Raw genomic sequence first — 11,096 nt, 5'->3', positions numbered from 1 at the left:
AACACAATGCAAACCGGCTCGAGCCCCCACCCAGTGACCTGGGACAAATATATACCACCCCTGCTGGGCGCCTCCAAGAGGCACTACTTCCCCTCTCACAAGCACATAGTCTGAGTGTAGCAAAAAGCCTTTTAATAACAGAGAGAAACAATGTGGCATTATGTTGGGGAAACACCACCAACAGGATTCATAACACAACCCATGAGCAAAAAACCCACCCCAAACAATTGGGGCATGCCCTTTCCCTTTGGTTCTTGAGTCCAGCAACCCCAAATCACCCAAAGTCCCAAAAGTCCAATGACCCAAAAGTCTCTGTCCCTGGTCAGGGCAGCCCCAGAGTTCGAAAGTTTATCTACAGAGCTTTACCTCCCAACCTGGGTGGAGATGGGGGCAGGGGGTAAGAGGCACCTTACATGATCTGAAGCTGACCGCCCCACAGCTCCATAGGCCTTCGCTCCGCTCCACCAGCCGCCCCATGAACTCCTTCGCTCAGCTCCACTCTGCAGCCCACAAGCAGCTCCCGCCGTCCCACGAGCTGGTCCACCAGCCGGTCCACAAGGCACTCCAGCTGTCCTACAAACTGCTCCACCATATATCTTCAGGCTCCCCCACTACTTAACACAACGCTCAGTGATTTCAGCTCTTAGTCAGTTCAGCTTGTAGTAGGGGAGCCTCAGTGCTGGTGCACTATTAGCCCAAAGTGAGCTCAGCAGCCTGTAACTAGACTTCTAATAGAATCAAAATTAGCTCTGATATTCTGCAGTGGAGAGAGGAGGAAGTACAATTAGCATGTAAGGCCCTCACTAGGGGGCTTATACCACTAAGTATTAATACTTATCCCCAGCCTCTCTCAAGTCACAGAGTTTTGGAACCCATGACCCTTGCCTAGCGAGTGCTACTTAGGTGATGGTGAGTCCCTCCATCATAACAAAAGGCCAAGTACAGTTCCAAGCACAGTTCCCATAATCAGGGTAATAACAATTTATTCTTCCTGCTCCAATAACAGAGACACTGGGGATCCCACAGCAGCCAAAGTGACCATTTGGGCAGCAATGGCCTCATTCTAGGCGGGGTGGGTGTGCCTATGCAAATGAGATCGGCCCCTCACCACCAGATGTCAGGGTGGAGCTCATCCTGACTCTGCTTACATGCATTTCTAAAGTGTCTTTCACTGGCACTCCTGGCTCTCAACCACTGGATGACTGCAGCAGCAAAAAGATGCTCCTGCTAATTGAGCATCAACCTTGAAGTAGGAACCTGCTGTCTCACAGTGCAGCCTGCTGGACTTTAGTGACAGAACAATGAAGACAATCACAATCTGCCTAGTTAAAGGTGTGATCAACTTTCAGATGCAGATCCCCCACATTTAAAGACTTAAAAAAATATCTATGTGACAACTGGGGGGGGAGGGATAGCTCAGTGGTTTGAGCATTGGCCTGCTAAACCCAGGGTTGTGAGCTCAATCCTTGAGGGGGCCATTTAGGGATCTGGGGCAAAAATTGGGGATTGGTCCTGCTTTGAGCAGGGGGTTGGACTAGATGACCTTCTGAGGTCCCTTCCAACCCTGATATTCTATGATTCTAACTGGTCTATGATTCTATGAATTCTGATGCATGGTGGAATGGGTGAGGTTGGTTTCAGGGAACCTTCGAGGAAGGATCCCATTTGAATTTTGGGAAATCATATCACCAATTGAAGTAGACAAAATATTTCCTTTTTCTAAATTGTTCTAATCTTTTTATGGACAATCAAGTGCTTAAATATGATCTCACTTACACCAGTTTACACAAGGGTCTGATGGTTTCAATAGAGTTACTCCTGATTTACAGCAGTCAATGTAACAGGGAGCAGAATCAGGCCTTAGACCTTAATGCAGATTGGTCTAATTTCCTCTGCTGTCCTCAATGTGGATGATGAGTTTTGAAACAGAGGGACAGTCTAGTTGCCATGGAGTTCCACGCTGGGTAACACCGTACAATCAATCTGTGACTGAACCCAGCTCCTCTGACACCACAAACTGAAAGGATTTGTAACAGTTATAAGAAATAAATATCTACCCACAAGAACTCATTGAAACCTACAGAGATGTGTGGACCATCATCTATCAACACCCATGTGTGGTATTAACATGCAATAAGGACTTCTTTAGTATATTTTATTTAATTTGTTATTTTAAAAAAGATAAACAAGATGGATTTCTGAAGAGAATAATGCTAGAAAGAGCCCCCTTGCCTCCCACCAAAACACATACACACACACTTCAAGAATATGATCTCAGACCAGCTTGCTTTTATTAAAAGGAGAATAACAAATCTTATATGGGGGACACAAGGGCTCCCTTCTGGAATTTCTCCAGCTCACAAGGTTCTTTATAGCCCACATAAGCAGCACTTCAGGGTTCCATTGAAGCAGGATCTGATGATTTTAGAAGCAAGAGGCTGTCTGCCAGATTCCCAGAGATCCTGATTAGACAATCAGTCAAAAAAATCTCCTGTATAAAGAAAAGAATCAGATTTTGTGATATTTTCCCACAGAACAGGGATAATATGATGTTTGATTTCAAATCAGTTACACAGGAGGAATTGCCTAGTCACTCTGTGGTGGGCAAAGAGGTCCCTACTGTGACATTGTGTTACTGAGTATTAATGGAGATAGTCAGGTGTGTCTAATCAGGTGAACTGGCTGCCTATAAAATCTATACTGCAGAAAAGCACGACTCACATCCAGGTACAGTTGTTCTATCACACACACCTTGTGCACAGATGAAGCTAAAATGACAGATAATTACTTTGATGATAAAGAACTTACTCTTAAAGAATGAAGGGAAATTCCAGTTCTGTCTGAAGGCCAGCTCTGTTCAGGTGATAGTTGCATATGAGCAGCTGCTAGCATGGACACTCTAGCCTAGTTCCCTGGCTCTCCCTCTGCAACCACAAAGGGCTACCAGCTTCACATCTCCTGCATATTTGGTGTTTTAGTAGGTGGGAAAATCTCTCACCCTCCCAATTGCTCCTCTGAAATCTGTCCCAGCTATAACATTAATTTTCCCATGGTGAGTATCCTGTGTAGCAGGGTTTGGCAAGGTTTGGCACGCGGTCCATCAGGGAAAGCCGCTGATGGGCTGGGATGGTTTGTTTACCTGCAGCGTCCGCAGGTTCGGCCGATCGCAGCTCCCATGGGCCGCGGTTTGCCTTCCCCGGCCAATGGGGGCTGTGGGAAGCGGCCACCAGCACATCCTTCGGCCCGCACCACTTCCCGCAGCCCCCATTGGCTGGGAACGGCGAACTGTGGCCAGTGGGAGCTGCGATCGGCCGAACCTGCGGAAGCTGCAGGTAAACAAACGGTCCCAGCCAACCAGCAGCTTTCCCTGACAGGCTGCATGCCAAAGATTGCTGATCCCTGGTCTAGAACCTATCCTTTCAGAACCCCTGGGAGACACCCATATCCAATGATGATTCCCAATGGCAGCTATTTTGAGGTTGTTATATTATATTAGTGTGAGCTTTGCTGAAATTGTATGATGCTAGGTCTTTTTATCAGAATCTTGTGCAGTACTAAATACAAACTCTTTACAAATGTATAAGCATGTTACAGTTACAAACTTACTTTGATCAACCAAACTTGTCATGTCATCAAAAATTTAATTAGGTCTATTTACGAAGATCTTGTGTGCATTTTGACAGTCATTAATTATATTCCTAATATTTAATTATTGATTGATTGAATCAGCTTTTCCATTATTTTGCCAGAGATTGTTGTCAATCTAATTGGCTTATAGTTACCTGGATCATCTTGCCTGCCATTTTTGAATATTGGCATAACATTAACACTTTTCCAGTCTTCTGGTATTTTCCTACTGTATTAACAATAATCAGTGGAACAGAGATCTCCTCAGTGAACGCTTTTTGGACTCTGTGGTGCAATTTTGGACTCTGTGGTGCAATATCCAGGTTTGTTGATTTAAAAAAGGTTATCCCTAGTAGATGCTGTTTAACATCCACCATAGTTACTAATGGACTAGACCAGTGGTTCCCAAACTTGTTCCGCCGCTTGTGCAGGGAAAGCCCCTGGCGGCCGGGCCGGTTTGTTTACCTGCCGCATCCACAGGTTCGGCCGATCACGGCTCTCAGTGGTCGCGGTTCGCTGCTCCAGGCCAATGGGAGCTGCTGGAAGTGGTGGCCAGTATGTCCCTCAGCCCGCACTGCTTCCAGCAGCTCCCATGGGCCTGGAGCAGCGAACCACGGCCACTGGCAGCCACGATCGGCCGAACCTGCGGATGCGGCAGGTAAACAAACTGGCCCGGCCCGCCAGGGGCTTTCCCTGCACAAGCGGTGGAACAAGTTTGGGAACCACTGGACTAGACAGTAGTTCACCATCCTTATGTAACATCAGTACATCATCCAGCTTTTTTCCAAATACCGAGCAGAAATATTTATTGAACACTTCAGCCTGCTCTGCATCATTATTAACGATTTTACCACCTCCAGGGAATGGACCTATACCATTGTTAGGGTTTCTATTATTCCTGATATTTTAAAAAATGATTTCTTGTCCTTAGCCCTGCCAGCCATAGATTCCTCCCTGATGTCCTTAGCTTCCTTTATCATATTTCTGCACTTCATGACTTCTAATTTATATTGATTACTATCTACTTCCCCTGTTTCCCATTTGTTACAGATATTGTTTCATTTCTAATTGTTGCCTTCACTTCCCCAGCAGACTGATACAGAGGAGATGCAGCCCCCACACTCTCTTGTGGAGACTTTTGTTGCTTCTGCTTGATTTCACTCCTCTAAAATATAAAAGCAATGTTTGACAACAGGGTGTCTTGGCTCCAACCCCTGCCCATATATGATGCTTCAGCAGCAGAAGGAGCCTGTAAAAGAACGACAAGGGGCTGGCAAAGAATTCGCTCAAAGCGTGAGCAGCACACGACTGCCATAAGAGGGCTCTGCTGTCCCTGTTGCAAGCACTGGAGTTGGGGTGGTGCTGGAGACGTTGCTGGAGGGTCTAAGGTGGCAATCCCTGTAACACTGAGCGCTGCAGAGAAGTGGGGCAGCTCCAGGCTGCAGAGTTGCCCACAGGCATCCTGAGTAAGGCCGATATAAGGAAGAACAGCCACGGGGGTGATTCTAATATATTCTGGGACCACTTCCACCCCCACGTGGCCTAGAACGTGGGCTGTGCCATAAGCATTGAACCTCCAAAAGCATTAAACAACAGCTTGGATGTAAGAAGGAGAGGAACAGGTATTTCTGTTCACACTGCAGTGTCTGCCTTGTGGAATGCTGAACTTACCTTCGACAGCAAACGCCCTGTGGATAGCAACTTCTAACGTGCACAGAATTGGACGGACATCTTAGAGGGAAGCAGGCACCTCCAAGCTCTCCACACGCCAAGGTGCTCCTCTCAGCCTGGGAGAATTCTGCACAAAGAAAAAGAGTCTTAATCATCATTCTGCAGAGTAGGGTAAATAAGGGCTGGAGTCCAGGATGACAGGCATTTCTCATTCACTGAGACCTGACCACTTCAGCCCCAATATCTTCCAGTGCAAAAGTTTATGACGACTTTAGTACTATTTAAATGGCTGTAGTTCTGTGGACATTCAGTTGTAGCCCCTAAGAAGAGAATGGAGAAAGTTATTGAAATGGGGCACTGGCTCTCTGACTGCTGCGTCGAGAACTGTAGCTCTGAGCACTTGCGTCCTTCACTGCCCCATGCCTTTAAGGACAGAAAACAAAAATCTGCCTACATCACCCACTTTCTTTAGTGGCTGCTGCTGTGTTTTGGATCCCCCCTGGCTCTAATTGTGATATGCCAGGCAGTATGATAAAGTCAATTTGCCTAAGTAGGGTTGAATTGGCTCAGCACTGGGTTGGATGATGACAACTTTTTGAAACAGAAGGGCTTGAAAAAGTCCCTTCTGGTTTGAAAGTCTGACTGTCTGTGAGACTCTGCACAGATTTCTTTCTGTAAACTCATTCATGAATACTTTCTTCACAACCAATTGCCAGTTTTAGGTTATACGTGAAGAGCCTGCCATTTTGAAAAGGCAGCCCCAATATGCACAGCCGAATCTTTTGGAATATTTAGGTTAGAACATTTTTAACTGAGGTTGTTTTGTTTTCACCAAACTATCTACAACCAACAGATCGAAACCTGAACCCTAAAATGATGCACTGTCATGGTTACAAACACTGGCCCACTCCCTGATAATAAAATTTTAGAAATAAAGCTAAGCACATAGCTGTGGTAGGTTCTGAGAGATAATGGGGCTACAACACTGGGATGAGGGGCTGCCATTTTAGAGATCTGGGTTCTGTTCCCAGCTGTGTAACATCTCAGGGGAACATGAGGCCTGACTTTATGATACAGGCTGTGAAAGGCACAGAATTACTAATAGTTGTCAGCAGCAGAAGTTATATTTTAAGTTATTGTCTCCTGGCCTCCAGCCCTACGTACCTTCTCCTAGACCAAAGGGAATATAGAAAGGGGTTGGCCAGACTTTATCTGGTCTGTGTCCCATCTGGATGGTCAGTTCTGTGATTGCCTCATTATAGGAAGAGTATGTGCAGTATGGATAGAAGGTGGGGTGGTTAAAGCAGCAAGAGCTGAGGAAAATACTAAGGGAAATTTAGATTTTTTTTTTACCGGTCATAATTTAGTCAAATCTCAGTGCTTTTTCTTGGGGGCAGGGCACTAAAGCTCATAAGAAAAAAGTCAGAAAAGTGTTTCTAACTGAAAGTGTTAGGCAACTTTAGTATGGGCTCACAGATGACCCTCTATATCATTCCTCATTTTCATTTACATCTTACCTGAGACACCCTGGAGCACCAAGAAGACAACAGTAAAGAGCAGGTAAAGGATCTTCATTGCTGAAGGTTGGCTGGGAACTCAGCGTCACTAAAGAGAAGAGATCCCAAGACAGTAAGGAGACAGAGCCCCTGTATTTGCTGGAGAGTGGGGATTATGATATACTGAGTTCTAGAGATTTTGTTTTAATTTAAATGACAATTATAGTATATGTTCTGCAATCTGCTAGCAATAATAATGATCATATTCTAGACAGCATCCTAGATCTATCTCCTAGGAGGACTTCAGAGATATACAATTGTGTGATGCAAGATAAATTTAAAAACAGATGTTTCGTAAATAATTGTAATTAAGCAGTTACTTAATTTTGGGTTATTATGGAAATCTTGTTTCCCTGAGCCAAAATACAGATTGGAGAATTGTTGCACATTTATGTATTTTATTTGCAAAAAGAGAACGGAAAAGAATTAAGAAATTTCAGAAAGCGAAACAAAGATGGTTGGATGCTCATGTTTATGGAATTTATCATCATGTGATGTTACCATTATCCAAGAATTAATCAATCACATCAATTAATTCTAGGTCTTATCACAGTCTTGTTACATTGGCAAACTTTACCTTAGCTCTGTATTGCACTGGGCAGGTGACTTTGGCACCAACACTGAACTATGACTTCTTTAAAGCAGATTCTTATCCATTTCTATTCATGTTGTTTGCCAGTGGAATTATGGGAATACCTGCGGCAGCTCACCCAAGCAGTTACTTAAGTATTAAGAATGCCAATTCAATTAGTTATCAAGCACTGAATTCCAAACAGAGAATGATTTAAACTAGAGGTTGTCACCCTTTTTAGAATCACGCCCCACCTTAGCATCCCCCTCCCAGCGCCCCCCACTTACAATAATTGGCACCGAGTATTGCTAATGCATTTGTTGTACCTAGTAACCTTTTTAAAAGAGCCTACATTAACATCTGCCCAGTTTTCAAAACTCAGTTAAAGCCTCAAAGAGCGCAGAGGGTCTTGTGATCCAATGCGCCAGACGAGAAAGTCGCTCACTTGTAGGATTGCAAATGTATAGGCATGAAGTAGGGCCAATTTTCAGAGAGTGGCTTTATATCCTGGCACGTGGGGTTGCAACGCCACTCACTCCAATCTGGCCTGGCTGCCCCTCAGGTATGACCCTGTGGGCCAGATTGCAACGTCACTCACTCAAACTCTCAAACCAGCCACCCCAATACCTCTCAAATTCGACACAGGCATGCCTCCATCATGAACAGGGGAGGGGACAAGCTAGGCTAGGTTGGAGTGAATGGCATGGTGACCCTGCATAATTATTAGAAGGCTTGCCTCTACCCCCTAGGAAGTTTGACACATCCCCTTAGTTGAGAACCTCTGATTTAAATGATTCCTATTTCTCTGGAATTTTACTAGTATCTATGGCCACTGTGACTAAATAGTCAAAGTTACCACAATCTGAATATGTAGTCAACATGGTTTTCTTTCCCCAGCCAATTCAAAGCTTCTTCCCCTTTTTGTCAAAGTGTGGAGTGGAGAATTATTGCACATTGACATATTTTATTAGCCAAGTCAGAATTTAAAGCAGTTAAGAAGTTACAGAAAGAAGAATAAAGATGGTTAGATGATCATGTTTATGAAATTTCCCAGCACTGACAGCCCCAGGCAGGAAGCTGGCCCTGCCCCTCACTATTTGCACTCGTGCATAAAGAGCCCGGGGCTGTCAGGCCAGGAAGTGCTCAAACCGTATCAAGGAGGGTCCTGTTTCCTGTAGCTACTCCCGACTCCCTCGCTCCCTTTCTTCTTCTTCTTTCGTCCCCCTTTTCTCTCCTACACCCTCCTCTCTACCCACCTTTGTTTCTCTTCTTCTTAACCCATTCTCTTTCCCTTAACTCCTGTCCTGTCTCCCTTTGTCCTTTCTCTCCTTGAACCCTTCTCTTTTCACTCTTCACCTTAACCCCTTCATCTGTTTTTTTCTTGTCTGTTTGCTCTTTTTCTCTCTCTTCCCTATCTTTTCTCTCCTCTCCTACCTTGCCTCTCATTCTTTCTCCCCTTTTCTCATCCCTAACTCCAGAAATCTCTTAAATTGCCATTCCCACAGTGTGAATGTTAATCAGTGGCTGATTAACTAAGACAGCACTACAAGGGGAGCACACTGGGCATTCAGATATCCAGGATTTTCAGATAAAGGGAATTCAAATAACTGGCATTATCCTGTAGATGGTTTTAACTCAGGTAGTTTTAAAATTACCATCTTTTCATCTGGGCAAATAAAACACATGTATTACTGCTACTTATCCCTCAAAACTGGCAGGAAGGTGTGTTCTCTGGTTCAGCCTCACAGTAGCCCTGGGTAGTTTCTTGAGATTACAACATCTGTGTTCTTGTTCTCTTTCTGGATTTCACAGCCATCTCCCTAGACAGGACTTTAAAGGAAGAGTTAATGGGGTGATTTTCAGGGAAGCGACTTTAGAAGTTACCAGACAGAGGGTGCTCTCAGTAGCCAGGTGATGGCAGTCCTGCTCACCGTCTCTCTGATCCAGATTTATGAGCTTCAGGGAGTGAGGCTTTGAACAGAACAGCCTGTTTTATACAGTTTCCGAGGGCTTGTTTTCTTCTTGGCAAAGCTGCTGTGGGCCAATCAGAAAGTGACCTCTGCTTCTGGAGAAGATTTGAAATGTCCAACCATAATTAGGATATTGGAATTCTTGCAACTTTATCTGTGGAAAATTTCATGGTCTTTGTGCAAAACATCTTGTGCCCTCCCGGATTGTGCAAGACACGTTAGGCCACAGAGGTTTGTGTAAAATGTCTTGGGACATATAACGAACACTTGCTGGTTTAGCTCTGGTCGACAATTTACTTCTTCAGGCCCCTTTCCGTTGGCCTCCCTGTGGTGTGGTCCTTGGCCAACTTGACACGACTCTGTGTCCTTCCCCAAGAAACAATTTCTCCATCAGCAGTTTGAGCTGCCAGCAGAAATGTCCATTTTGAAGGCAGGAGAAATTCTTCATGTAAAGTCCTTTCACATTCCTTTATGATTCTGTATGTGTTTCATAGCTCATCATGCTGCAGCATAAAGTCATTTGATTCATTCATTACTTACAATGTTTATTACAATTAAATCAATAGTTAGACAAATTGCTCTACATGGCACTGTACCAGCAGCTGGGTAATTTCTACATTTCATTTGTAAATTAGTAGGATTGCATCATAAGTTTAAAAATACTAACAATTAAGAATAACAATATAATCTGTTTTTGCACCAGTCAAAATGCTGATTGGGCTTTGTTGCCATCTAGGCTTTATTACATTTTAGTTGAGTTCACCTTACAAATTTTCACTTCATATTGGCTTCAAATTTATCACCTTCTTCAATATAAATCAAATGTTTTGTTCCCTGTGTTATAATTAGTTAGACATTATAGGTGGCACAGGTAGCAACACCTAAAATTGAGGTTACTAGACACTTTCTTTCATTTGACACTGTTTTCAATTATTTATAACTTTTCCAAACTGAAAGTATTTACAGTTCTTGGTGCCATGAGGTGCAGATCGACTGCTGAGTTTGGTTTTTTCTTTAGCAACAGGCATCTAAGCTCTGCTGAGGAAAACACAGCTGGGAATGTTATTTTTGTTAGTTCAGAATTTAACCAAATCTGAATGGATTTCCATGGATGCAGCAAAGGAACCTTCCTGGCATCAGGGCTGTTCACCTATCAAATTTCACATTTCTGGCTGCAACCCATTGAGGCTTTAGAAGTCTTCAGAAAAGGAACTGGAAGAAGTTTAATAGAAAGAATTAGGCAACTGAACTCGAAGCTCAGAAATGTGCCTCTATATTATCCCTAGATTTTATTTACATCTTACCTGAAGCAATCTGGAGCACCAAGAACAACAAAGAGAAGGCAAAGGATCTTCATGGCAGAGGGTCATTGAGGATCTCAGGTCCCTAGAGGGAAGAGACATCATGACAGAGAGGAGACAGAGCATCCCTGTATTTAGAGCACTGAGAATTGTGAGGTACTGAGTTGTAGAAATCTTGTTTTGCTCCAAGTGGTATTTAAAACACACGTGCTGCAGTTAATAATAATGACTGTTATCCACACCGCACCAGAGTAGGTTACAGAAATGTAATTGGCAAGTCCCTGCTGCCTTGAAGAACTTACATTATGTATATTTAGACCTGGCGAATATCTACAGCCTGGTCCAAAGCCCCATGAGGTCAATGGAAAGACCCTTCATTGGCATCAGCAGGCTTTGGAGA

At 44.0% G+C, this 11,096-nt stretch overlaps 1 long non-coding RNA gene across 2 annotated transcripts; it reads right to left on the bottom strand.

Moving 5' to 3' along the window:
* Window positions 1-2,267: 2,267 nt before the first annotated feature.
* On the bottom strand, window positions 2,268-9,398 carry LOC311518965. Of its 2 annotated transcripts, none has more exons than XR_014711160.1 (4): window positions 9,310-9,398; window positions 6,816-6,953; window positions 5,299-5,425; window positions 2,268-2,491 (listed from the first exon to the last, which is right to left on the bottom strand). It is a non-coding gene; the product is annotated as an uncharacterized lncRNA (long non-coding RNA). The 2 variants fall into 2 exon arrangements; XR_014711161.1 differs by having other exon boundaries at window positions 6,816-6,903.
* Window positions 9,399-11,096: the final 1,698 nt, after the last annotated feature.

Source organism: Lepidochelys olivacea (assembly GCF_965140295.1).
Source record: "Lepidochelys olivacea isolate rLepOli2 genome assembly, chromosome: 3".
Lineage (NCBI taxonomy): Eukaryota > Metazoa > Chordata > Testudines > Cheloniidae > Lepidochelys > Lepidochelys olivacea.
The sequence above is the reverse complement of the archived record's forward strand: the minus strand, read 5'-3'. Positions and strand labels throughout refer to the sequence as shown.